Raw genomic sequence first — 27,695 nt, forward strand, 5'->3', positions numbered from 1 at the left:
GAGAAAACCAACAAGATCATAAGCACTTAGCTAGGCTACTAAAAGGCACAGAAACAGTACCCAAATTTACACCACCAGAATGAAAAGGGAGACAAAGCAACAGAAACTAGGGAAATTAAAAAAAATCATTGGGCATAATTCTTTAATGGGACAGATTCAAGGACTCTGGTACTTTTTCTGGAAGCTCAATTCTTTTTTTTTTTTTAATGAAACACTGAATCACTAAAGCATAGCCCATATTGACAGACGCATTTCTGAAAATGGGAATCCCATGTGACTTCAGAGATCTAGATATGGACTTGGCTGTTTTAGAGCATTTAACATACTGTGAATAACATCTTTATATGAACTCAAAGAAGAGAGTATTAGGACTCATCCTTTCTCAGAGACTTAGAGCATCTTGCCTAATATTTCGAGCTCCTTAGATATCTTTCTTAGTTATTACACCATTTATGTTTCAGCCATGGTAATTTAACTAACCAACTACTACTGTACATTTACCTCATGAATCAATGTAAGACGTAGATCAACATATTTATCCTTAAGCATCTTATTAGAGCATCCATTGTTCTAAAATGTGAAGGCACAGTAACAAGTAAAAGCAAAGCAAGAGGAAGATAATGCCTCTCATTACTGAAACCCAGATTCATCTGCTGACAAGAGAAAGCCGCGAAAGAAAGGTGGGTATGCACAGAGAAAGCACAGGGAAGGCCAGAAATATTTTTTACTAATTAAAAAAAATCTTATTAAGAAGACTTTTCAGTTTCTGATTCCAAATTATTATCTGACTTGTTTTCATTTATTAATCTACTTTTCAACTCAATTCCTAGATTCTCACTTATGTCCATGTTTACCCTTATTCTCAGGTTACCACATCTGTCTGTAGTAGTTCCTCATTTCCTTTTTTATTACCAACACAGATGCACGCAAAAAATACTTTTTTCCTAAATTCTGCTAAAAAATACATAAAATTTTAATAGCTCCTTGCTCCCCACCCAGTGATCAAAGGAGTTGGTCTGTGTTCTTGTAATTTTAAAGGTAAGACTCTCCAGTGTTCTTGAGAATTAGAAATCACATCTCTTCATGAGAGAATGAGAAAACAGCTACACAAGAGACATATCATTATATCTTGAAAGAGGATGCAGCTAAGACTTATCTATACCTCACCGGTACCATAGTAACTGGCAGGAATTGGACAGTAAATAGACTTCTAGAACTTTCATCAATGACTAAATGTCACCTCATCTGTGGTCAGCTTAACATATTTTATGAAATGATTTCATCCACTGTTACAGAAGTGGTCAGTTGTATCTTTCAAAATCTAGGTTAGTTATAATGAAAAAGAAACACAGCCATAGCTGTCCAAAATATTGCCTGGCTGCAAAGATTCAGTTCATACAAAAGTGTTTTTCCCTCTTGTTTTCTTCTGATTGATTTACTGAGTCTGTGCAGAATTCTGTATTTTTGAGGATGCTTAGTTAATCCTGGCCCAGGGAGATCAAGTGCCTTAGTCAATTAGCCATGTCTGTTTTGTGCATATGATGGTGGAGGCGGGGCATGCATACAAAGTATTGGTTGACCTTTATCTAGAATTGATGGGCTCTGCAAGTAAATGTAATCAATGAGAAAAGTTTAAGTCAATGACAAATCCTATCTGGAACCAGACATGGCTCGTGTTTCTCAAGTTCACTTTCATTCCCTATGTCCTTCTGTCCACAAGGAATACATAGAACACTTACTTCAATTCTAATTGTCCCATCCAAGCCTTATCTTTAATATCTGAAATGTCAGTATCTGAGATTTAATACAGTGTCTACCTCACTGAAGACATGTTTGCTAGTGTCCCCTGGTTTCTGATTCATGCTTTGCGTAGAGATTCTTTATTTTTCTCTGCTGTTTTTCAAATCTAGAAGACAATCGCTTTTCAAAAGTTTAAGAGAAATTAAAATAGCTTACAATAGCCTAGAAATGTAGAAAATAGCTCACTTCATGAACAAATATTTGCCTGCAGATGTCCACAGACTCAAACAGAGATTAAAACATAAAGATTGACAAGACAGCGGTGAACAGGCATTCAGGCAAAAGCAGTATGCATGTTTCAGCTCCATATACATAGGAAGCAATGTCTTCTTTGTTACAAGCATAGCAAGCTAGTAGTAGTCCTTTCTAGATGGTACTAAAGAGGGACAATCTAGTGGAAAGAGCAAGGACTCTTTACTAAAAATAGCTGAATTTGGATCACATTTGAAGGGCACGAACTTTTGTATGAGACATGAGATCTCAGCATGTCAGTTTCTTGATCTGTTGAATGGGGAGCAATTTATAGAAGGTACCATGTAGAGCAATTGTTTAGCCCAACAGCAAAGTCTACTTCTCTTAAGCTTAAGAACCCGTGTAGAGCTGTGTCTTGCATCATTTTGTCCATGAACAGATGTGCATGCTTTTGCACGCATGTGTGTGCACACGCACACACACACACAACCACACACACATCCTACATGTCATATAAGCATAAACATAAAGCTCACAAACAAAAAGTCTAACAGTGTTACCACAGCCACTTCCTGAAAATAGAATGATGGCAGTCACAGAACTATCAGTGAGAATTTTCTTCAGCATGTACAGTCAGGGATGGATGTCTAGTCTGTTCTATCAATAGGGAAAAATAAGATAGGTTTAGCAAAACTATATTCCTATGTGTATATAACCACTAGTATATACAATGCAAACAAAATATTTCTGTCTGGTTAGGCCAATATGCTCACTGAAATTCTTGTATATCCTTCTATGTTACATAAAGGTTTTCATAGCAGAGCAGAAGAAAATATTGATATATGCTGATAGTATGGATTTCTTGCCAAAAGACAGAAGGGTTGTAAGTTTATAGATTTTGGACTTAACTGAGCATGAATATAGATGATATAAGCTATCTTACAGGCTGGACACACTCTATATCTCTTTTTGTTGCCATGACAATGAAGATAAAAATAAGTATAATAACTCGGCGTAACAACCACTTAAGTGGATTTGGTCCTGGTGCTTACTCATAGTAGGCGTGCGGTGTGCTTTTCAATAACCTTAAAGACCCTTTGTTGTATGGCTGTAAAAGAATCACACAGCGTTGGTAACAGGCATGTGTGGTCTGAAGAAGTCTTCTTTTTCACATTTTGATTTCCATATTGAAGAAACTTGCCCTGGTTCATTCACTTCACCTGTCAGAATGTCTCATGGCGATCCATGGGCATTTTTCCTAAACTGTATCATTGAATTTTGGACCCAGAAAATGTTTGCTTATAAATATGACATTTTTAGCGGCTGGAGGGATGACTCTACTTCTTGTTCAGAGATTTGAATTTGGATCTCAGTTTTTGTTTTGAACAAGTCACAAACAACTGTGTCTCTGCTAGTAATGTGCACATAAACAGCATGTACACACAAACACACTGATATGTTTAAAAATAAAAGTAAAGGGTTAATGTCACTATCTGATCAGTTTTGTTTTCCCATAACTGAAGATACACAGGTCAAAATAAATCATTTTGACAGTTTTCCACTGTGGTTTTTGAAGACACACATCTTTGTAAAAATTGCTGAGGAAAAAAATAATCTTTGGAGAAATATAAAGTATTTTTTGTTTATCACAGGACCTTTTCCTCTGTGATTTTCAAGGTTTGTCATGCAGAATCCCCGACTTCTGCTTTCCCACAGTGTGTATTCAGACATTAGTGTGCATTTATTGTGTTTCAGATATGACCTGAAACTAAAGATTCAGACAAAAGTGTTTTCCCTGCCTTAAGGACCTACCATTCCATTATCTCCCTGTTAATACAGGATCAGGAAATGAGTACAAACTCAGGACAGAAGTAGAGAAACTGTCCTCAACTCTATAAGAGTGAAACTTTATGCTTCCTTAAATTTCATTGCTATGTATTCTTTCTTACCACTCTGATTCTTTTATGACTCAAGTTTAGCTTATGAGTATGAATACTTGCCTGCATCTGTCTGTGCCCCATGTGCATGCAGCACCCTCAAGGACCAGAAGATGAGTCTTTTGATACTCTTGAAATTGCACACTGTTGTTAGCTGCCACTGTACCTATGTCGTCTGCAAGGGCAGCTAATGAACTTAATTGTGGAGCCACTTGGCTACTCACCCCATCCCACCCTCCCCTGCCTCCAGTTCTTGATTCCTTTGTCATTCCCAAACATATTGGCGGTCTGTGACATTTGGAATTCTGGAAACTGATATTTGTATTGCATGTCTGCATTCCAGATTGTTCTTTTAAAAGCACAGTTAATGCCAGACAAAGCTCACTATTCAAAGGGAATAGGAAATAGCCTCTTCTTGACCATACATGCGTGATTGTAGTTTCAGAATACTGGGATTCATGTTGTCTTAAACAACATTTCAATGTGAAAACAGTTTCATAAGGCCTTGGCTGTTACAGAAAAACATAACAAGGCATGTTTTTGGGGATATTGGTAGAAACATCAGGTAGGTAGGTCACAGAAAATCCAGGACATGTCTACTATAGGTGTCAGATGCTAAGTGATGATGTTTTTAGCTTCTAATTAAGTTAAGTTGGTACATTCTAAACACTTCTCCAATTTTCAGAGGAATGCCAGGCCAGATATAAAGGTGAACCAAAATTAACGATTAAGTGGCCCAATTTAGGTCATAATAGCTTGGGTCTTGAGATTGAGCAATCTCTTTATTGTCACAGAGGTTTTATCTGTAAGTCTGCCTTGAAGAGTCTCTAATGTAAGCAAGGCTTTTCCCCGTACCCATGGGGATATCACTTAACCACATTGATTCAGAGTTTTGAAGTTGTATTTAAATAGTTTACTGTTCTTGCTTCAGGTGAAAATAACAAGTGACCATGGATATTATTTGATTGCTCCTAAGAGTCATACAGGTGGTCATACACATTTGACTTGGATTTGAACCTCGGGTCTCTTTGTATGTCTCTTATGCTGTTTATCTCTACCACTGTGTTTTTCAGTTTAACCACTGCCACATCATAAGCTATTATTCACAAAACTGTGCCTCTAAGAAGTTTGATGATAGAAATTATTAAATACTTTCAGAAATATGCCCACAGAAAAATAAGCACAAGTTTTCAGAAGGTTAACAGAATGGTGGGAAAGTCTGAACCAGAGCTCCAACACCTCCTCTTACTGGCTTGGCTAATGAAAGCCTGATCTTGGATTTAAATAGAACTAATATAACTACAGTATTCTCTCTGGGAAAATCCCAGACAATCTGGTTCATCCTTAGGGAGGACAGTGTAGAAAAGTGCTGCCTTTATTTACATGTTGAAGTAGACCACTTAGTCCTTGGCTTCACTTAAGGTCTGTGCAGGACTACAGGAATCAGTGAAGTTGCCTTATACACATGAAGTTAATGGTAGACAGATCGTGTTTGCCAAATATTCTTACATTCCATGTAACTAACCATGACCTTAAGTCAATCAGCTTACCAGAGACATCATTTCTCATTTTAAAACCAAAAGGAACATCTTTACAGAAAAGCTTCATATATGCAGAGCCAGATCATTTTTACTATTTTAAATACTATGTGGATTAATTAATTGGTGATTACCTCATATATTATTTCATTTATTTATAGTGCTTCCATTTGCTACATTGGCCATGCTATTAAAACTAACAAATGCCAAAGATTGATAAAAATTGTTTCTACTGAATTATTTGCCTTCTTTTTAAAAAAAAAGTATGTGTGTTTGTATGAAGTTTGTGTATGTATGGTTTTTATATATGTACATGTATGGATGTTAAAAAGGCTGATCATGTGTACAGAGGCTGAAATTCAATTTTGACTGTGTTCCTCCATTGGTTTCCTCTTTATTTGTTTATATTTTTGAAGCAGAGGATCTCAGTGAACCTGGATCTCAGAGTCAGCTTGCCTGGATGGGTAGTAAGCTCTAGACACCTGCCTTTCTCTGCATTACCAAGAATGGTGGGACAGGTGTGCATCGTCGTACCCAGAATCTATGTGGGTTCTTGGGATGGACTCGGGATCCCATGTTTGTGCAATTGACTGAACTATCTCCTCAGAAGCATCACCGTCGTTCATATTTTTAATGTCCCTTATTTCCACTATTTGTGCTTCTTGAAAATCATCTGCTCTATGGCAATCCTAAATTTTCTGTTATGATTCTTTTTTTTAATGTATAAAATTATTTATTGTCAATAAATTTTTATTTAAGTGGTTGGTTTGATTTCTTTGCTGTCCATCCAGGCACTCTGAAAATAGCCCTTTCTCAAGGGCATCCAGTTGTGCTTTTTAGCCCTGCATAATAAGAACATGGGAGTAATGGGATGAGTAGTCAGTATTCTAGAACCATCTACATATAAAGTAACAACTGGATAAAGATTTGCTCAAAAAATGTTCCCAACAGGTTAAGTGCTACTCAAGTAGCATATGGAAAACCTAATGGGAATTTGTTATGATTCTTATACTTAAAGATCTATCACTATGCAGAGACATTAAGCACAGAGGTTGACTAGGTGTTGGGTTGTGCTTGGACTTAGCGCCATTATTCCATGCCTGGTGATATATGCCTTAATGGTATGGGTTTTCTACTTTGGAATGCTAGTGTCAAAATGCTGCTTCACCCAACTCTTGATGGGAAGACTTTTTGTGCCCCTCCCCCACCTTCTTCACTGTTTTGTGTCCTCCCTCTCCCCCTCGTTCCTTCATAAGGCCATCACATAATCTTGATGACCTAAATGAAGACAAAAAAAGATTTATGGTTCCTGCAGTTTGTCTTCTGATGCTCTGAGAATAAAATGAAATTCCATGTACCAAACTGACACAGACTTCACATCTTTTATTATTTTTCAGGTCAAACAAGTCTTACTTCTTATAACGGGAGTCATCCTACCAGCACTTATTCGTTCCTCTTAAGGTCATGTCAGGAAGAATCAGAGAATTATTGTCAACACATTCAGTATAAAAATATAAAACCTTTCTTTTTCTGGGACCAAAATTATTCCTTATGCTCTTATCAGAGTCAATGTGCTGATGGGGTATTGAGGACAAGAGATTTGGAAACATTGTGTGCACTTTATCTTCTGCACAAACAGATGGCATCAGATGGAGTCTGCTTGCTCCCAATTCAGATTTGCTGTTTATTGACATCCTTGATGTTGTACCTTCTAGGATTACTGACCACAGAGTGATACCACTTAAGACACTAGAACAATCCTGTGCATTGGTATCTTTTTCCGAACGTCTACAGTTTAAACACTGAACATATGTACAGTTTTCTTTCTTTTGAGTCTGCCCACAGGCTTCACAAAGCCTGTGCTACCAACGATAATCCTGCCAACTAATATTCCAAATGGTTCGGTTTTTTTTCAGAACCAGTTGTCTTTAATTACATAGTATGTATCACTACTCTCCTCTCTCAAATAATTTATACTTCTCTCATGCAATACATCCCAACTACAGCTTCCCCTCCCTCCATTCCTTCCAGTTCCCCCAAATTCCACTGTCCCCAAGACCCATCCCTCTTATTTCCCCCCAGAAAAGAGAAGGCCTCCCAGGAACATCAGCTGAGCATGGAGTAACAATATAACGTAAGAACAGGTGTAGACCCTCACAGCAAGGCTGGGCAAAACAACCCAATACTTGGAAACTGGTCCAAAAGGCAGTCAAAAGTATCAGACACAGAGACATATCCATTGCCACTGCCCAGAGTCCCTCCAAAACAGCAAGCTAACAGCCATAAAATATTTGCAAGTGACCAAGTGCAGATCCATGCAGGACTTGCATTTGCCATTTTAGTCTCTGTGAGACTCCGTGAGTTCTGTTTAGTTGATCTGTTAGGTGTGGTTGGTCAATTGCCAGGCTTGTCAGAATGAGGCAGTGTTGTTCTTTTTTTTTCTCTTTTCTTTTTCTTTTTTCATCTTTATTAACTTGAGTATTTCTTATTTACATTTCAATTGTTATCCCCCTTCCCCAGTTTCCAGGCCAACATCCCCCTAACCCCTTCCCCTCCCCTTCTATATGGGTGTTTCCCTCCCCATCCTCTGCCCCCATTACCGCCCTCCCCCCAACAATCACATTCACTGGGGGTTCAGTCTTGGCAGGACCAAGGGCTTCCCCTTCCACTGGTGCTCTTACTAGGATATTCATTGCTACCTATGAGGTTGGAGCCCAGGGTCAGTCCATATATAGTCTTTGGTAGTGGCTTAGGCCCTGGAAGCTCTGGTTGGTTGCAGTATTGTTCTTAAGCCAAAACCCTCATCACTGATAATTGTTGATGCCTAAATCCATTCTCATGTGAAACTAGCCATCCTCAAATAAGCTGCCATATATATATATATATATATATATATATATATGCTCATCTATTATATGTTTCTAGTAGCATAGCATCAAGTTACTATAAAGACGTTCCCTTTGGATCTATTAGTACCTGTGTTGGTCATGAGAAATAAGGGAGGAATATGATCTAAGAGCCATGTCACAGATTTGAAGTGACATTAGTAAAGAAGGAATTATCAATGATGTGCATGCTTGGAAAAGTGTTAACAAAGACAGATTGCTTCAGCATCAACTAAAACTTCAACAGTTATATATTGGGCTGCAGATGGAGAAGTTGTGGAGAGTCTTATTCTAGATCATGGTCAGCATATTACGCTTCTGTGTTGATCTATTCTAATGATACAGTGTTTATAAATGGGATTCCAGGTATCTTAGTACCCCGTGGATGCTTCTTCATTGCTATGCATGAATCATTACAGATTCACCAAACCTGTGCTGTGAATGAAGAACGCTAGGCATCCATACAATTTCCACGTTGAGGTCTGTAAATAACGTTCTTTTTATGTGCGCCTTGCTAGTGTAAGACAATCTGAGTGATTTCCGTGGGGCGTGGGGAGGGCAGCTTACCAAGTTGGACTCACCTGTGTTGGAAATATCTCATGTAGCCTTGAGACATCTCTGTATATTTATCTTAATGTGTCTTTCCTTCTTTTTTTCTTTTTCCCCCATTAACTGAAAGGAGACGATTACGTGGACTTTTTCTTCTGAAAAACTTGAATATATAATAGATTATGTCCCTGCAGGTTTATGTCTTCATTCAAATTAAAAAAATATGAACAACTGGAACTATGTTCAGCTGACACTCATACATTTCTGTGATAAAAAGGTTTGATGTCTCTACTTATATACTTATAGTTCAATTACATTACCATTGTTCTTGAACAGTCTACAAGGAATCGGGCTCAATTAAATATGTGCACCAGTGCACTTGTGCATGCACGTGCGCACACAAGCGCGCGCGCGCGCACACACACACACACACACACACACACACACACACACACACACACACGCACAAGTGAGCATGATCCCAGAAAAAAATAAGACAAGTATTCTTACTAAAAGAGGATGGTGTACATACATATTTTATAGCTTCAGAACCAATCTTAATGACATCCTTTTCATAGACTTGCAATTAATAAGAGTATATATACTGTCTCACCCGAAGCCCACTGGACTGTAAAAATAGAGTTTTTTGCATAATACTTCTCAGGTACTGAACAAGTGATCATCTTTTTTATTCTGTTTTACCTTGTTCCTTTTGTTTCTTTCTTAATATGTAGATTAATCTTTCCAGTTCCTGTTACTGTGCTTTTCTATCTTTTATACTTTATTGATGTATAATTGAATAAATAGAATTGTATGCATTTAAGATGTATAATATTGTGTTTTACTGTACAGTGCTTATCTCTGCTGTACATTCCACTTGTCTGTGTCTTTGGTTGTATCCTTCACTGTCTGTTTATGTGCACAGACTTTGTCTTAATTTGTTTGCTTGGTTTTAGCTTTCTGCTTTTTATTTGTTCCTGTCTCATATATTACACCATGACTACCATTTTTATTCCCCTCTCGAAAGCCTCTCCCTACCCACCTTCCATTTCCCCAGATCCACCTGTTTCCACTTTCCTTCTGAAAAGAACAAGCCTTCCAGGGACATCAACCAAACAGGGTATAAAAAGCTACCACTGTAAGAAAGGCACACATTCTCACATCAAAGCAACCCTGTGGGAAGAAAGGGGTCTCAAACACAGATGAGTCAGAGACAGCCTCAGCTCCCGTTGTCAGGGTCCCCACAAGAACTAAGCTACACTAATATAACATTCATGTAGAAGACAACATCAGACCTAGACAGGTTCCCCAATCTCTCTAAGGAGCCTTGAGTCGTCACCAATTGATTTTGTTGGCTGGGTTCTTGTGCTGTCCTTGACCCTCTGGCTCCTCTATTCCTACCTCCTGCTCCTCCTCAGGACTCTCTGAGCTCTGTCTAACATTTAGTTGTAAGATTTTGTATCCGTTCCCATTAGCTGCTGGAAGAAATCTCTGTTGGATCTCTGAGGACTACTATGCTATGCTCTGCTCCCAACACATCCAGCAAGCAGTAGGCTGAGTATTTTTTGCTGGCTTAGTGTTCCAATCCTTCTTAGGGCTTGACTGATTACAAAAGATGGGCAGTTAAGGCTCCATGTCCTCAATTAACATGAATCGACATCAAGTCTAGAGAGAGAGGTATGTGTCCAAATTTATGTGTCTCTTTATAGCTTTTTAAAATATTCTTTGGCTATTTTATGAATTTAGATTCCAAATTTTATCTCCTTTTCCTCTTCTCCCATATCCCTCCCCTTCACCCTGCTTCTGTGACCATGCTCCCATTCCCACCCACACACTTCCACCTCAAGGCCCTGGCATTCCCCTACATTGGGGAAATGAGCCTGCACAGCACCAAGGACATTTCCTCCTATTGATGCTGGGCAATGCCATCCTCTGCTACATATATTGCTGGAGTCATGGGTCCCTCCGTGTGTACTCATTGGTTGGTGATTTAGTGCCCGGGAGCTATGGTGGGGTCTGGTTGGTTGATGCTGTTGTTCTTCCTTGGGTGTTGCAACCCCCTTCAGCTCCTTCCATCTTTTAACTCCTTCACTGGGGTCCCCTTGTTCAGTAAAATGGTTCAGCATCCTCATCTGGATCAGTAGGGCTCTGGAAAAGCTTCTCAGGGGACACCCATATCTGGCTCCTTTCAGCAAGCACTTCTTGGCGTCAGCAATAGTGACTGGGTTTGGTGGCTGCATATGGGATGGATTCCCCAGGTGGGACTCTTAAAAATGTCATGTCTCCACCTAGAAGTCCAACTCAGTACACTGAACTGAGATTGCTCTTGTGTAATTATAGATAAATGTGCTGTTGTTGTTTTATGGACTTGGGCCGTAGTTTATCATATTATATCTTTTAATAGAGAGGGGAGACAGAATTCGGAAAGAGCAGTTAGCACAGTGGCCTCGAAATCACTGATAACTAAGGTTGGTCTGAAACTTCTGATCCTTTTATGCATAGATTCCAAGATCTGGGATAATAGTGTCCACCAACTTACCTAGTTTATATGGTAGTCTCTTCTGGTCCCAGTGACTGGTATACTGGGCAGGAAGTCGAGTAAATGAGCTCTAGTCCCAGACCCAAGTGAAGGCTTTCTTACTCTCTCTCTGCACATATGCACTGCGGTATGGAGTTACTAAGTTGGTCACTTCACACCTATTTCTAAGATGAAGGAGTGTTTTCTACAAAGTGGGCCAATGCCCGAGTCCAGTTCTCATATCAGAGTCTGCTGGGAGAGCTGCCCTGACAGGTTGTGACTACATACACGCTATTGCTCTTAAAGAACATGATAGTTAAGAGTATCATAAACGAGATTTTGCATATTATACCACTGTTGTTACGATCGACATAAAGTGTAGCTAGGCATGGGATCTTTAAGTAATGTCTTCACCAACAAGAGTTTATCTTCACCTCTATACATAGAACAATGGCTGTAATTATATTACCAGCTGACACCCAGTACCTTAAAATGGCACCTGAGTTATTTAGTTAGTAATTTATCTTCATGGTGAATATTCTCATATAGATTTTACAACAAAATAGTCAATCTATTCAGGGCACTGCCAGATGATTTAAAAAAAAAAGACAATATGGTTCCACAATTAAAAATAGTATTTGATGCCATACCCATTTTTCAGTGATGCACATAATTATGGAAATTGAACAAAAGCACCCAGATAAGAAGCACCAGGCATAGGAGTCTAACCAGTACCTCCAGAGGCAGGCCTTGTGTTATGAAATCTGTGTTTCTGATTCTAAATCTGTGCTTTATCCTGCCATGGCCTACAGATGGAAATCCATTTTAACATTTCAAAGCCTCCAGGGAAGAAACACTCTCCCCAGGAATCCATTCAGTGATGGGTCTCCCATCTGAGACAACCGTTTGAAGTGCTTTTCCTGTGTTTGTGTCTGGTTGTGTTCCACAAGTTCTAAGACCCTTCCTTTCCTGTCAGAAGCCTGTCTGCACTTCATGCCACTCAATCTCCTTAGAGCAGGTCTATTTCCAGCCATTTGTATCACTATTGAAGAACTTTTGTGGGCAAAGGCTTAAAGCATTTGAACAAATTCACCTTTCCTTTTATTTCTCTTTAATTATATAACTGCTTGGAATGGTTTTTTCTCTTCTGAATGCCTCTTTACGTGCTTGTGAATATGTACATTTTGTCTTCAAATGAGTGTATATCAAGACTCTTGAACTCTGAGTACTCTTTCTAATCTTTTTTCCTGGGAAAAGTACTCAGTGTATAATATACAGAAGGTGATTGTCTCTCTGTCTCTGTCTCTGTCTCTCTGTCTCTCTGTCTCTCTGTCTCTCTGTCTCTCTCTTTCTCTCTCTCTCTCTCTCTCTCACACACACACACACACACACACCTCCTTTTATTTTTTTTCATTTTCAGCAGAGATCTTGTTTTAGATGAGCAACCTGCACCCTGTCAGGCTTCACGCAGCTTTCTCAAGCAGCACAAAAGGGAAGGAACTAATGGTAGCTGATGCCAGTGATGGGCAAACACCCTCCTGCTGCTCAGAACTGAAGTCTGAGTGAGAGCAGTGGGGGCTTGGGCCAAGGCTGGCAGAAGCAGGTTTTTAACAGCATGAATTTATGAATCCGGTCAATGCAAATGAGCATTTATTATGCTTGGAGATGGGGAAAAGATGCCTCATTTATTAAGTTAAGCTGCAGAAATCTGAAACTCTATTCAGAGAGTGCTAAACAACAGATTTCACAGAGAAACGTAGGCTTTGCTTTCACTGACCCCCACTTATATTTTTTTCTGCACTGTTTGTTAGGCAAAGTGCTGTTAAAAAAGTAGGACCAGTGAGTAGCAGGGCTGCGCAGAGGTGAAAGAGAACTCCATCACCTGTTGGGAGATAATCTTTATTTTCTTCAGAATGACTTAAGTCCTGACTATGGTCAATAAGAGTGGTAAAGAAAAACATGCTGGCCCTGAGAGAAACAGAGCAAATAGAAAGAAGGGGATTTATAGACATATAAACAGTTTCCTTACTCCTTCAAGTATTTTCTGAATGATTTTTATATAGCTAATACATCTATTTTATGTGTACATACACCACCCCTCACACACATATATGCCTCCCACATACCTCAATCTATTAGATGTTACTAGAGCAATTAGCTGTTGGGTTTGGGCATTAGTAGAGGATGATTCAGAAATGTGCATTTCCAATATAAGTTATGCTAAAGAACCACTGCGAGTAATAAGGATTAGACTATGTTGCGTTCCACTTTCTAATCCTTGGACTGCTCGTGTTTTGGTTAAAGAACGACTAGCCTTAAAGTAATGGTCTCTATTTAAATCCAACTGTGCTACGAGTAATATGAATATTTTAACCCCAGCATGAGGTTTCTCACTTGGTTACTAATTATCAGTTTTAAAATGTTGGAAAGAAGTCAAGTGATATTGGAAAGAAGGAGGTTAGTAAAGAAGCCTGCACAGTATTTGGAGTTTAGCCACCGTGGGAGATACCTTGGCACTGTTACCTTTAGTAGTCAGCATATAATGATGCTACTTCTCTATCCTATGACTAAGGATCCTCTACAAGTAAATGTATCTCCTTCTGTGTCCATGGTTGCTTAGGTTAACTGAGGAAATGTTGAATTTACAGAGGCTAGGCCAGAGCTTTACAAGGGGTGATTGGATTTGAAAGCTGCTCTATGTCTGCAAATTAACAATAAAGCATTAATTGTTCCTATATTCTGGAGGATCACTGATTGGGTTTTCTTGATTTTGATGATCTAGCTCAATGTTTCCTTAGAGTAGCAGAAATTCCATGCTGGTAAATTCTCAACTGAATATGTAAATGTCTAACACTTGTGTCTGTTCCTGAATAACCAAAGAAGGATGGCTAGTAAAGAAGACTTTTACTGCCCATGCTCCCAGATCCTCCCTCTTCTCCTTTTTCATTACTAAATTGTATCAGTAGACAAGTTGGTTTACAGGGACCTTAGTACTCTCTCATTCTTTATAAAAGAATCATAGGCATATATTGGCCAATGTGCTGTTTTCTATCCTGTTTTTAATAGTAACATTTTCTTTAAAATGGTTTTGTCTAATAGAGCCTTTTGTGGTACAAATCAGTGTATTAAATAATAATACTAAGTCTTCCAAGCATGGATTTTCATGCTAGGAAGCCGATTTTACTAACCCTTTAACAGTGCCATGTATTTGTTCAAGCCCATAGGTGTTACTAGAATAATTAGCTCTTGGATTCAGGTGTAAACAGAAGGATAATTAAGAAATATGCATTCTCAATACATACTAAACTAAAGAGTCACAGCAAATGAAAAGAATTAGCATATGTTATGGCCCATTTTCTGGAAAGTACCTGCTTGCAAATGACAATACCTACTTAGAAATGTGCGGTTGCATTGTTCCCTAAAGTACAGTAATGCCACCTTCTTCCTTGTCAGCATGGTTTACCAGTGAGGCAATTAGGTGCTAGGTGATTTTTCTGTTTGTTTTATCACTCGCTTTTATTCTTTTCCTTTGCTTTATTTAGACTTGTGTGTTTGGCAACAGGAAGAAGAGTTTCTTTCTGAAGCATCGAGCTATGTGAGCTCAATTTCAATTACTTTTAGCTTCTGGGAGTCATCGCTTATTTAAAAAAAATGGGAGGCAAATACCAGAATCTTGAGACCTTTCATTATGAGCTGTTAGAGACAGATGGAGGTCATTTACTGATCTTCATATATCTCTGGGTGTAGATACAATCTTGTCCCTTAGGAGAAAGTGATTTGCTTAGGGATTGACCTCCTCTACAGGATAGTAGACACATTCATAAATTAAATATCAGAATGAGAATTTGACTTAGAGGGCAAGAACAAGGTCATAAGAGAAAGTAGCAAGTGGCCAATGGAAGTCTACCTACTTTAGATGATGTCACCATGAATAGACCAAATTTAGCATTGTATTAGGCATGGTCATGGTGCTGCTCAGTGTAGGGCATGTCCACTGGGTTCATTCTTACTAATAAATAAACAGAGGAGTTGAGATAGGGAAAAATATAATTCAGTCAGCAGAAAACAGCATGAAGCAATGGCCTTGAGGTAGTCAAAGGTAAGCATGACTTCGGAGTATATAAAATATAAAAGACTACTTGGTAGTGTATAGACAATGCAAGGTTCAGGAAACTAATTTAAAAAGTCATATTTGATATTTATGGACAAGAAAGCAAACTTAAGTATTTTCAACGAAGATATGTGTTCTAACTCACACTGAAAAAAGATGTCTATGATCCACAGAACATCTAGGTAAGAAAATGGTTGCCAATTGGTCCATACATCCCCTAAAGGACTCAGGATAGTTGAGCAGGCTAGAGAAAGGTGACTGAAGCATTCTTTGTGTATTTCAGGGCAGACGGAGACACAAGGTCACTGCTCAGCCAAGGACTATGATAGGACTGTAGCTAAATATCTGTGTCTCTAGCTTGTGTGTGTGCTTATAAATAGATAATAGTTAAAGAATATTATAGATTGAAATGCCAAAGGGCTTAATTGTGATAGTACTGGCTACTTTGGCGCCATGAAGATAAGAAGAAGAGAAAAGCTCTACACAGCTTAAAAGTAGATTTCTAAGCATCCTTTTGCATCTGATCCTCAATTAAAGAAACAACAACAATGAATTAATATGACGGCTGTATTATTTTTCTCAGATATTCAGGAACCATGGAGTTTGAAAGAAACACTTTAGAAATGTGGAAGCTTCTCATGTCCCAAGGCATTTCTACTTCTCTTCTCTTTCAGTTTTTATCACAATGGAGAACAGAAAGTCCCAGCTCATTGTTGGTCTTTAGTGTGTGTTAAAAGAGAGATTAGAGCATCCCTGGGCCCGAGGCTGCTTCTCTTTTTCAGAGAGCTTTTGGCTGACAACTGCATCTGCACAGAATTTAATGACATTGCTTTGTTTTCATCAAACTCATATTTAGGATTGCACTTCCTTATGGTACAGAGCACAATTTCTCTCTTTTCCATGGCAATACAAAATTCCCTTCTGACATACATTTGAGCAAAAAGACAATTTAAAGGCAAATGTACAAAGGAAATAGGTGATATGGATATTCGCAAATTGTACTAAAGAGCATTCGGATTCTTTGTGTAAATTGATAGGTGTGGTGATATAAAGGGAACCAGAAGAAAGATGTGGTCAGGGCCAGGTCCCTGACTGTATCCCTTCAAACACTGCTGGTCTTGCTTTGCTTTTCTTGTTGCTTGCTATAGCAACTATCAGATTTACGAAGTAAGTGAATATATAGTAAAAGAAAGCCTTGATTTTACTTGTCTAAATTCAAAAGAAGAGGCGAGGCAGGGAAAGAAGTATTAATGTCTCTTTTTTTTTTTCAAACTTTTGTGTTTGTGTTTTGTTTCACACTGAAGTGTTTAGATTTGTTTATTTGTTTATTTAATATTTGAGAGTGCTTTTAATGCATATGTAGGTGTGTGTACCAAATGACTGCCTATGCCCACACGTGGATTCTGGAAACCATACGCTGGTCTTCTGAAGGAGCAGTAAGAGCTTATACACACTGATGTACCTCTGCTGCCCTTCTTTAAGGCATTCTGTACTCTATTTGGACCATAATGTGGCATATGATTGTTATGAATGGCTTGGATATACAAGGTCTCAAAAGTAGGCTTGGTGTCCAGATGGTGAGCTTTTGATAAGCTATCAGATGTAAAGTGTTAAGAATATGACCCTGTTAATAGACCAAACTACGGACTGATTAATGAGTTGATGATGTTACTGAGAAGAGGTAGAAAGTAAGTGGTCCCAAATGTTTTCTTGGGCATGATTTAGAAGGACATGTTTTTCCTTAGCCCCTTTCCTATCTCTTTGATTCATTTCTTCTCTGACAATAGCAGCTCTCTTCCACCAAGCCCTCCGTCCTGATGTTTCTGTATCATCGAAGGAATACCGGCAACGAAACCAAATCACCACATACTGAACTTCTGAAATCATGGTCCACAAATACCTGTTTGTTCTGAGCTCTTTGTTCAGGTATTCTGCCACAGTCACAAAAAGTGACTGGCCCACCATTACGAGAAAAGCCAAAGAGACAGAGATCCAACAGAATTGCTGCTTTTCAAAGTAAACTGGCTGAAAAACAGGCCAATGAGTCCTCATAAATGTGTTTTGCTTATTTTATTTCTATAAACATAAAACAAATGTCGTAAGGCATACTCCTATGGATATATTTATGCACAGAGTATCTGGAGAAGTGCATATGGATTAGGTATTGATGACTGCTTCAGACCAAGTAGTGACTCTCAACAGCGAAAGGCTTGGTTTATTTTCATATAATTGCGCACAGCTTTTCATTCTACCATGTTGTATTTTACTTTAAGTAAAAAGAGTAGAAGGGATGGTGCATACTTTCCTGTGGAAGGAAAGAAATTGCACCAGATTTTAGTTAAGGCCCATAATATACAGCAACACTCATTGCTCCAGGAAAGTAGCCTGAGGCATGCTTCTGGAAGAGGTTCTCTACGTAGTCCTTACAGCAAGGGTAATGTGATGAAGTGATGGCATCAGGAAATGCCCAGTATGTTCATCACAGTGACATTTCTTTCAATGCTTCTTTCACGACTCTCTGCAAAGAGAGTCCATGATTCCAAAGACAATTTTAAACCTACTTAAATGGAAACAAATGGAATTAGTATTTGTATTGGTTTTCAGATTTCAATTAATTTAGTAAGATTTTTTTTTACCTTTGCCTAATACTGTTTTAGGTAGAGACATGGAGGCAATGCTAACTATCACTATTTATAAAATACATTTATTCATTTATTTGTGTGTGTGTGTGTGTGTGTGTGTGTGTGTGTGTGTGTGTGTGTGTGTGTGTGCCATCATCCACATATTGAGGTCAGAGAACAACTCGTAACAGTTGATTCCCTCCTGTTTTCATGGGAGACTGAGGGATTCAAATCATGTAGTTAGCACTGGTGGCCAATTTCCTTTCCTCCAAGCTATCCCAGTCCTCTGCTACTATTTTTAATTTGAAACAAGTAATGGTATAATAGGTGAGAACATACTTAGAAAAGTGGGAAACTTTAGTGGTCCTCAGGTCAGGGTTAGGGGAGTTAGAGCTGGAAACAATATTTCCTAGAGTTACTATGAAAGCAAAGCCTTGAGAAGCCCTCACTGAAGTGTGAACAGGATGGACAGGATGGAGGAAGAGACCAAAACTCTGAATTTTAGAATGAATGATACGACAGCCTATAATATTGAGAAAGCGATACAGTACACTTTACTGAATGCCTATAATATGACAAGCTCGTTTGTCACAGTCAGAATTCATATTTAATAGGAAATGGTCTTAAACCACAGGGACTTAGATTCTAGAAACCCTTTTTTGGCTTCTTTAATGCGGCAGAGAATAGGTAGAGGAAGAACAAAGCAGAACCTCATAAGCCACAGAAAGGGACTTACCCAAGAGGTATGTGACAATGATACACAGCCATGGAATTTTAGTGGGATAGCGATGTGACCCAGTTCATGCTTTCAAAGAGATCGTTCCCTGTGAGTGTGACCCTAGCAAAGTCTTCTAGTAAGGGGGCATACAGAGCTTGAGTTGGTCATCTTCTATATAAGCAAGGCTCCAAGTGGTGGGACTGGGACATCAGAAACCCATGCCCAAACACTCGGAGTAGCTAGAGAAAATGCAGAAGCTGGGGGCATTGTGGGAGGCAGAGTAGTTGAGGGCACCATGGGATACACTGAATAGCATGGTCCACAGAATCAAGCAGGGTTCACTTCGCTCATAGAGACTGAAGCAACAAACAAGGACCCTTTATTGCTCTGACCTTGGTACGCTGCATTTTTATTTTGAATGTGTAGTTTGATGTACCAGTGGGATTCATAATGGTGAAAGTAGAGTGTGTCTCTGACTCTTCTGCCTCAGCTTAGGATCATCTTTTCTCCTACTGGGTTGACTTGACCAACCTTGACTCCCTTGAGGGAGTGTGCCTAGTTTTATTGTAACTTGTTATGCTGTGTTGGGCTGATATCTCTGCCTTTTGTTTGTTTGTTTGTTTGTTTGTTTGTTTGTTTGAGTGTTTGATTAAAGTAAAACAGAGAGGGAGTAAATCTGGAGAAGAGGGAAGGTCGGAGATACTGGGAGGAGGACAGGGATGGAAAACTGTGGTTGGAACATACATAATGTATCAGACAAGAATAAAAAAATAAATATATCATTTCATCTTTGTTGCAGGGAAGAAAATCTAAACACAGATAGAGAAGTAGAGAGTTTCCTCTGATTTTCTTGCAGCTTTCATGTTAGAACTTTAAGGAATTCCAATTTTCAAAGATGCAGATGTAAAACAAAGAAGGGGTGAGGTAAACAGTATTGAAGCTAGGGGTCTGGTGCTACAGAAATACGCCACCTGAATACAGCCAGTGTGCATTAAGGGAAAACCCAGCCATCCCTTGATGCTGGAAGAGGCAGGTGAGAAGGAAAATACAGGAAAACAAATGTGACAACTGAACAGAAAATAAAGCAGCTCTGAATTAGACGTGACTTGACTGTTCAGTTGATCGTTTATATTTTGAATTAGTCTGTATAGTTTTGAGTAGTAGGTGATGGGTCACCATACCCTGCTGCTCTACACAGAAAACCATTTCAGTCTTTTTCCCCACTTGATCATTTTCACGACTTTGTTTCATAAACAAATGACAAAGTATAGGGTTTAGAGTTATGATCCCAGGTTCTATCTGAATAGGGCAGGCACATGTGCAGGGCATCTAAGCAGCCCATACATTTCTTCAACCTGGAAGGGTGCTATGCTTTGTCACCTACTGTGTTGTCACTTTCTTGAGATGATGCTTGGTTATTTTTTAAGTGAAGCCCAGTATCATGTTATAGTATCCGTGTAGGCAGAAGTAGAGGGTGAAGGCAAGGGGCATCCTTGTAATTTGATCCCTTAACTGACATGCTTTCCCTAATTTCCTTCCCATTATAATTCTGTACAACTGATGTAGCTAGACTTGCCCCCTTGCGTGTGGCTAAATAAAATAGCAATCATTGGAGTCACTTGCTTCGTCTTTGTGGTATTATTCCACAGACAGGCGTTGGACAGAAACACATAATTCAGAGGCATGGTGGAAAACGGTGCTCGAAGCTGAAAGAAAGTTGACGCAATAGTTTGGAGCCCTTGCTGTGGTGTCAGGAGAATGCAAGCATCTAAACAGCAAAGGTGTCCATCAAATCTTCATAATGCAAGCTTGTGGGGATGTGATTCCATTTCTCAGCCTGTTTATGCAAATGCATGTGTACCTACCCACACATGAGCAATCCTCATCCCTCATCCCCACCACACACACACACACCACACACACCACACACCACACACACCACACACCACACACACCACACACCACACACACACCACACACACACCACACACACACACACACACACACACACACCACACACACACCACATACACACCACACACACACCACACACACACACACAAACACACACACCACACACACACCACACACACACCACACACACACACACAAACCCACACACCACACACACACCACACACACACACAAACACACACACCACACACACACCACACACACACACCACCCACACACACACACACCACACACACACCACACACACACACCACCCACACACACACAAACCCACACACCACACACACACACACCACACACACACACACACACCACACACACACCACACACACACACCACACACACACACAAACCCACACACCACACACACGCCACACACACACCACACACACACCACACATACACACACACACACACACACACACACACACACACACACACACACACACACAAGAGATCTTTTTTTGAACAAAAGGAAAGAACATGAAGTTGGATCAGTACATAGTTGTAGATGGGGTTGAATCTGAGAGGAGCTGGAGAAAGGAGATGAACATGATCCACGTAAATCCTATGAAAATTTCAAATAATTAATGAACATAATCTGTGAGAAAAGTTGCATTTTAGGAAAGTGTGCAAATTGTGTTTATTTCTAATGAAAATATCTGGAGTTGACCAAGTGAGAAAGAGACTTCGGGCAGAAGGAACTAACACATGTGAATGTGAGAAATTACGGAGAAGCTGTGTGCCTGAGGATTTCAGTTGTAGTTATGGTCATTGTTCTGGGAATGCCTGAGGGTTAAGGTGACTGTGATGAAAGTGGCAAGAAATAGCCAGGGTCAGGATAGGCTGGTGCCTGCTGTGCCACATTCTTAAGTGGGGAAGCAAAGTGTCTGAATATTGCTGTGCCTAATCTTTCGTCCACAATCGTGGAGGATTTAAGGACAGTGACAATAGTAATTAACGGATAGTATTTGAATCTGTACAAAATCATTCAGGGGCATCATTTACTTCATGAAGTAAATGAAGTATTGGGAATATTATTAGTTGTCATTATTAATATGGAACATTCACAATGGATTTGGGACTAGAATCTGTTGTCCCCAGACAGGTGGAGATGAAGTAGAAAACAGATTTGGAATTCATCATCTGGGGGTTTAACCATCATTGTAGTTCGTCTGTTTATAGTGCGCTAGATGAACAGCGCTGGAAAGAAAGGGGCTCTTACAAATTATGAATCATTGCTGTAAATTGCAAGGATGATAGAATTGCACGTGTTTTTGTCATGGATGAAGCTACATATTGACACAACTCTGTTTTGCCCATTTGATTTTCCTCACACCACCAGACACTTAGGGATAAATTCAACTTTCTAATAGATCTAGTAACTCTCGTGGCTTCAAGCTTACATGCATGCTTTTCTTTCAATTGGAGCACTTCCAAGCATTCTTTTATTTAACTCACTTTCTGAGGATTAACTTAAGCTATCAGCTGCCTTGGGAGTTTTCTCTGCCTCTTGGAGACTGGATTGCTTTTCTTTTTCCAGGCTTCCTTGAAGCCCTGTGCTTTCAAAGCTCTGCTTATCTGTGTGTTCCCATACTCGTCCTTCTATCCTGTAAGAGCTAGCCCCCTTAGTGTTTGTACGTCCACATGTGAGTACAGAAGCAGTGTCATAGGTTTGCTTTAGGAGGCCAGGAGTTAATGTCCAGCATCTTTTGTTATTACTTTGTACCTTATCTTTTGAGACTAGACCTCTTGCTGAATTTTCAATGTACCATTGGTTACAATTGGCTGACCAGCTTTCTCTGGAGATCCATCTGTCACTGAATTCCCTGAACCACCACGCGAACTAATGCTACAGATGTGCACAACCATATCAGGATTTAATATGGACTCTAAGAAGCCCCATTCATTTCCTCAGGCTTGCATGACAGGCACTTTACTGACTTAGTTATTTCTCAGCCCTAAAACAGCAGATTCTTGAGGCACACGTTGTTCCTTTTTTGTCATACTATCCCTAGTCCTTAATATCAAACTACAATGCACTAATGCATACATATAGTACATTATAAAATTATAAAATATTTTATTATATCTGTTCCAATATCAATTACTCAATGAGCTTACCTTTCTAATAAAGCCTATCTAGCCTTGAATATTATTCGAGTGACTTATTCTAAGGTGCACACTGTGGTAGCTTCTTGGGTTAAATGATAAGGAGCTGATGGAGAAGCAAAGGGACTACAGGAGAGGAAATGACTTGCATTATGATGATCAGCACAGTTTGCCTCTGAAGCTTTAACCTCAAGAGTAAGAAACCAGTCACTTCAAGATCCCTGGGAAAACCATTTCATGCATAGAGAGCAGAGAAGGTCCAAAGGACCAAGCTGTGTTAAGAGCACGTGATAAGGCAGAATACCTGTGCATCCCAAACGCGATGCGTATGCCTGTGGGAGTGTGCTTGTCTACCTACACTTGGGCTTTGTTACTCACCTGGCTGGGTGCTTTCCTTTCCACCCTCAAATCTTACTCTCTCCTTTTTTGTACCTGAGCTGAATGGCTACTTAAATAGTTTGTAGTCTGTTGAAGTCTACATTAACTGGTGTTCTGTTACAAAAACAGTGAGGCTGACAGAGAAGAAGGGTTTCCAATGTGTTCCTTTTAAACTACACTTAGCTGCAGCTTGTGGCTCTTAAATCGACATTCTTTTTGGCTTCCTTGAAAGGAACAATCAGATGACTGTAGGTGGTCCTTCTTAGACAGTTGAAGCTTTATTCTTAGACAAATACTGCCAGGATATGCTTTGATTGCTGAGCATGCTAAATTGTTTCAAGGTAGGCTCTCTTTCTTTATCTCTCTCTCTCTCTCTCTCTCTCTCTCTCTCTTTGTGTGTTTGTGTGTGTGTGTGTGTGTGTGTGTGTGTGTATGTGTCTAAGCATAAAGAAAGGACTATCAACTTTGATCTCTTGAGCCCTGATTGTATAATTAAGAATCAACTGGACAAAACCTAATTTAGGATATATAACCACTTTCATTCACCTAAAAGAATGCTTTGTCACACAATATTGCATTAACACCTAATCTATTTAGAAATTCAGCTAGAAATAGTAAATCACTCAAATCCATCTAATGTTCTCAATGGGGCATGTATTTTGTATTAAACACAAGCATTGAACACTTCATATTTCTTTCTATGAAAAATGACCTAACATGGGCTGTTTTGACCACAAGAAAAATGAAAGTGGGTCAGAGACAATGCAGCTAATCAAGTGATATCAGCTTGAAGGACCCTACAGTGCCCCTGACTGAAGTGATTCCTGACCACCTCTGTGGGTTCAGGGAGATCCAAACCAATACCGATGAAAACAAGAGTGAAACCGGAATGCCGTGCTGACGACTGAGTTTTTTATGTAGCTTTTTATATCCTCCCCTTTCTGTTTTCTACTGAAGAAGCAAAGGAACTTCTTGCCAAGGAAGTACAAACTTGCTAAGCGGCATCATGAAAGTGCTATTCAGGGACTTGGTATTTTTACTGTAAAAATAGATACTGTTTTATGCTTATGCAAACTAGGTTTACTTTGCCCTCATAAAATAGAATTTGTATTACCTTGCTTCTGTTGTTTGGAAATTAGATAACATTAAGGAATATAATAAAACACAATGTGCATTTACTTCTATCCCCCTTTTATGGAGACGGATTTTATTGGTGTCTATGGTTATTTGAGTCAATTGCAGACATTTTCTTTAAGCTCACTTTTAAGATTTTTGCCACGTGAGTCTGTTGCTATTGCAGGGATTCTCTTGTCTGATTTAAAGCAAACCACAAAAATATCTATTCTCTTATGAAATTAATACTTTCAGGGAATGGGATCGGAATAACTCTTATTAGGACAGTGGCTCTCAATCTTCCTAATGCTGTGAACCTTTAATATAGTTCCTTATATCGCAATGACCCCCAAACATAAAATTATTTTCTTGTTACTCCATAACTGTGATTTTGCTACTCTTATAAAGTATAATGTGAACATCTGATATATGATCTCCCAAAGGTTAAGAAACAATTATTTAAACATAGAGGTTTATTTACACATAGTTAAAGGAAATGTATATGTGTGTTGTAATTGAGCAAACTACTGGTCAGATGCTAGTTTGTATAAATCATATGTAAATAATTAAAGAATGTTAAACATTTAAATATTTTATAGTTCTCAAATACTAGTGCATAAACCTTAATACACTAGCTACAATTATTCTTTTAAAGTTGTTTTGTTTTATTTTGGTGTCTCAGCGGTGGCTTATTCTTGGGTGTGTGTACACCCGGAGCTTCTCATTTCCCAACCAGGCAGGAGGTCCAGCAATCCCCAGAGATCCATTTAGTTCTGCCCCTGAGGTTGCCGTTGTTCCTTCAGCCACCCATGCCTGCTTTGATATGAGTGGTGGGGACAGAAACTCAGGGCCCCATGCTTAAAAAGTAGCTACTCTAACGCGTAGAACCATTTCTCCAACCACACTCAATGACTTCAGCCCTTTGGAATAGACCTTCTGCGTATCTCAGGACACTCCCTCTCATGTGGCAGCTGTGACACCAGGATGAGCCACCAGTGAACATTTCCTAATCTGGCTCTTGTGTTCAAACCCTTGCCAGAACCTGAGCCCAGTAGATCCTTATTCTCAGGAGGCCAGCGGGACTCATTGTTTGTCTTTATGAGGGGCAGACATGAAGTGGAGTTGACTGGGTTTCTCTACCGAAGCTTCCATCTTGCTTTATTTTCCTATTCAAATACACTGACGGTTTTGTGCGACCACTAATGGCGCTAAAGAGACCCCTGCTACTAGTGACAAATTAAAACAAATGTGATACAGTAGATTAAGGCTGTCTTCATGAGATAAAAATTAAAACCAATTTACGTCACACAATATCAGTATTTTGCAGTAGAGAGCAGCATGGTCATTAGGCGGAAGTCAATTTCTTATGGACTTCTAGGTCTAGAGCATATTTGTATAATTCCTTTAACTGTATTGCATATCCATCCGGGAATAGTCAAAGTTCATCTGAGTTGTCAAAATATACTTTTGGAAAGTAATTGTTGAATCGCAGTGTAATAGAGCTAATTATTTATCATCTCTGAGTGCTATTCCTAACAAAGTTTAGCTTCATAGATATGTACAGTATTATATTTTCATTTCTCCATTTATTATTTATTCAGTTAGTTATTTTTTTACCTATGTGTACCTAAGTGCTTGTCTAAGCATGTGTGAAGGCAGGGGTCCATGTCAGTAAGAAGGCATCATATTCCCCCAAACCTGAGAACCAATTATAGTGGTTGTGGTCACTATGTAGGGGCTGGGAACGATCCTGAGTCCTCTGCAAGAGAAGTAAATGCTGGTCAACCTTGGAGCATCTCTGTAACCCCTATTTATAGTAGAGGTAATGATTGGGTCTGAATTTCTGACAATCAAAGAGTAATATCTTGCTGTAAATACTTTCAATTTTTTTTCCTGCAACGTTGTTCTGAATGTTTATCAGACACTTAGACATCAGAAGTTTAGACCTACACACTAGAGATCAAAGGTCATTTAAAACTAGTTCTAGTTCTTTTTAAAGATAACTAGAAAGATAACGAACTTTACTACTATTATTGAAGGAATCGTTTTGACAAGAAATAACAACAGAGAAATTAAAAATTATGTAACAGACACGTACCATGCCTAAGGTTTGTTTCTCTGGTGTATACAATGTACAGAAAAAAACTGGACAAAGCACTTTGAAGTGAACCTTACTGAGCTATAAGAAGGGACATTAGGCTTTCGTCGCTGTGATAAAATACCTGAGCAAGAAGAGGTGGTTATGCATGGCCGACTCTGAAAATTCAGCCCAGGGTCTGTTGCTGTGTTGCAACTAGGCTGTGGCTAGGCAAAAGCATCCTGGATAAAGGACATGCAGTATAAAAATTGCCACTGCATATCAATCAGCGTGATACTACTACACAACACAGGACATGACTTGGGAGGGGGGCGAGAGAGGAGAAGATGGAGAGGGAGGCGGAGGGAGAACACAGATATAAAATAATCCCTTCAAAGGAATACCCCTTTAACTGGCTTCCTCTAACCCATCACTTCCTAATAGTCTGTGTCATCATCAATGGATTAATACGCTGAGGAGTAATGTCACTAGGTAAGGAGCAGTCCTTCACCATAGGGGCGTTGTGAAAGAGCATTCCATATCAAAACCATAACCGAAACAGACATGTTGGAAGATGCCTCTCATTGATCTAGTAATTGACAATTATGCCCTAGTTGAAAGGATTCTGTGAATCACTTATCACAAACTTAAACAAAATACAGAGGTTTTGGTTCCAAGTTATACTTATTTCTCACTCTTCGACATTTGAAGAAGAAAGTCTACTCAACACACATTTTTCAACACCACCTACCTAACCACATTATAATTCTTAACAATGATAAAATTGATTTCTTGGATGAGATTTAGGGTTCTAGTGGCTGCTGTTTATTTATTCATGTCTACCTTTTCATTTAATTTAATTTCAGTGCTTTCTACAATACGAGATTTTTTTCCATTAAACAATTACTGCTAATATATTGACTTGTATACCAACTAATATAACTTATAATATTAATATGAGAAAATAATATGATAGAGATTAAAATGAGAATTTTAGAAGTCCTCAAATTGGCCTAGAAATTATATATCCTACCTACATTTTACATACATTTGCTTATCTGCCTTCTCACTTCTTTAATGTCTAGCTCAGTTCACTTAGGCACCATAACAAAATAATGATGACTTAACAAAACCATAACTGGCAACTTATAAACACGTGATATTCATATCCC

The 27,695-nt window shown here is 39.1% G+C and overlaps 1 protein-coding gene, 1 long non-coding RNA gene and 1 pseudogene across 8 annotated transcripts in view; 2 read left to right on the forward strand and 1 right to left on the reverse strand.

Annotated features, from left to right (window-relative positions):
* The window catches only part of LOC120098600 (uncharacterized), a 64,437-nt gene extending 36,949 nt beyond the window's left edge, over positions 1-27,488 (forward strand). The window contains exon 2 of the long non-coding RNA XR_005496969.2: positions 1-27,488. This exon is cut by the window's left edge and continues 23,148 nt beyond it. This is a non-coding gene — a long non-coding RNA (uncharacterized LOC120098600).
* Positions 1-27,695, forward strand: part of Cdh8 (cadherin 8) — a 407,399-nt gene that overhangs the window by 57,933 nt on the left and 321,771 nt on the right. The gene's annotated exons all lie outside the window — the stretch shown is intronic.
* LOC120098685 (small nucleolar RNA SNORA32) lies at positions 6,404-6,489 on the reverse strand (annotated as a pseudogene).

This window comes from Rattus norvegicus, chromosome 19, assembly GCF_036323735.1.
Source record: "Rattus norvegicus strain BN/NHsdMcwi chromosome 19, GRCr8, whole genome shotgun sequence".
NCBI classification, from domain to species: Eukaryota; Metazoa; Chordata; class Mammalia; order Rodentia; family Muridae; genus Rattus; species Rattus norvegicus.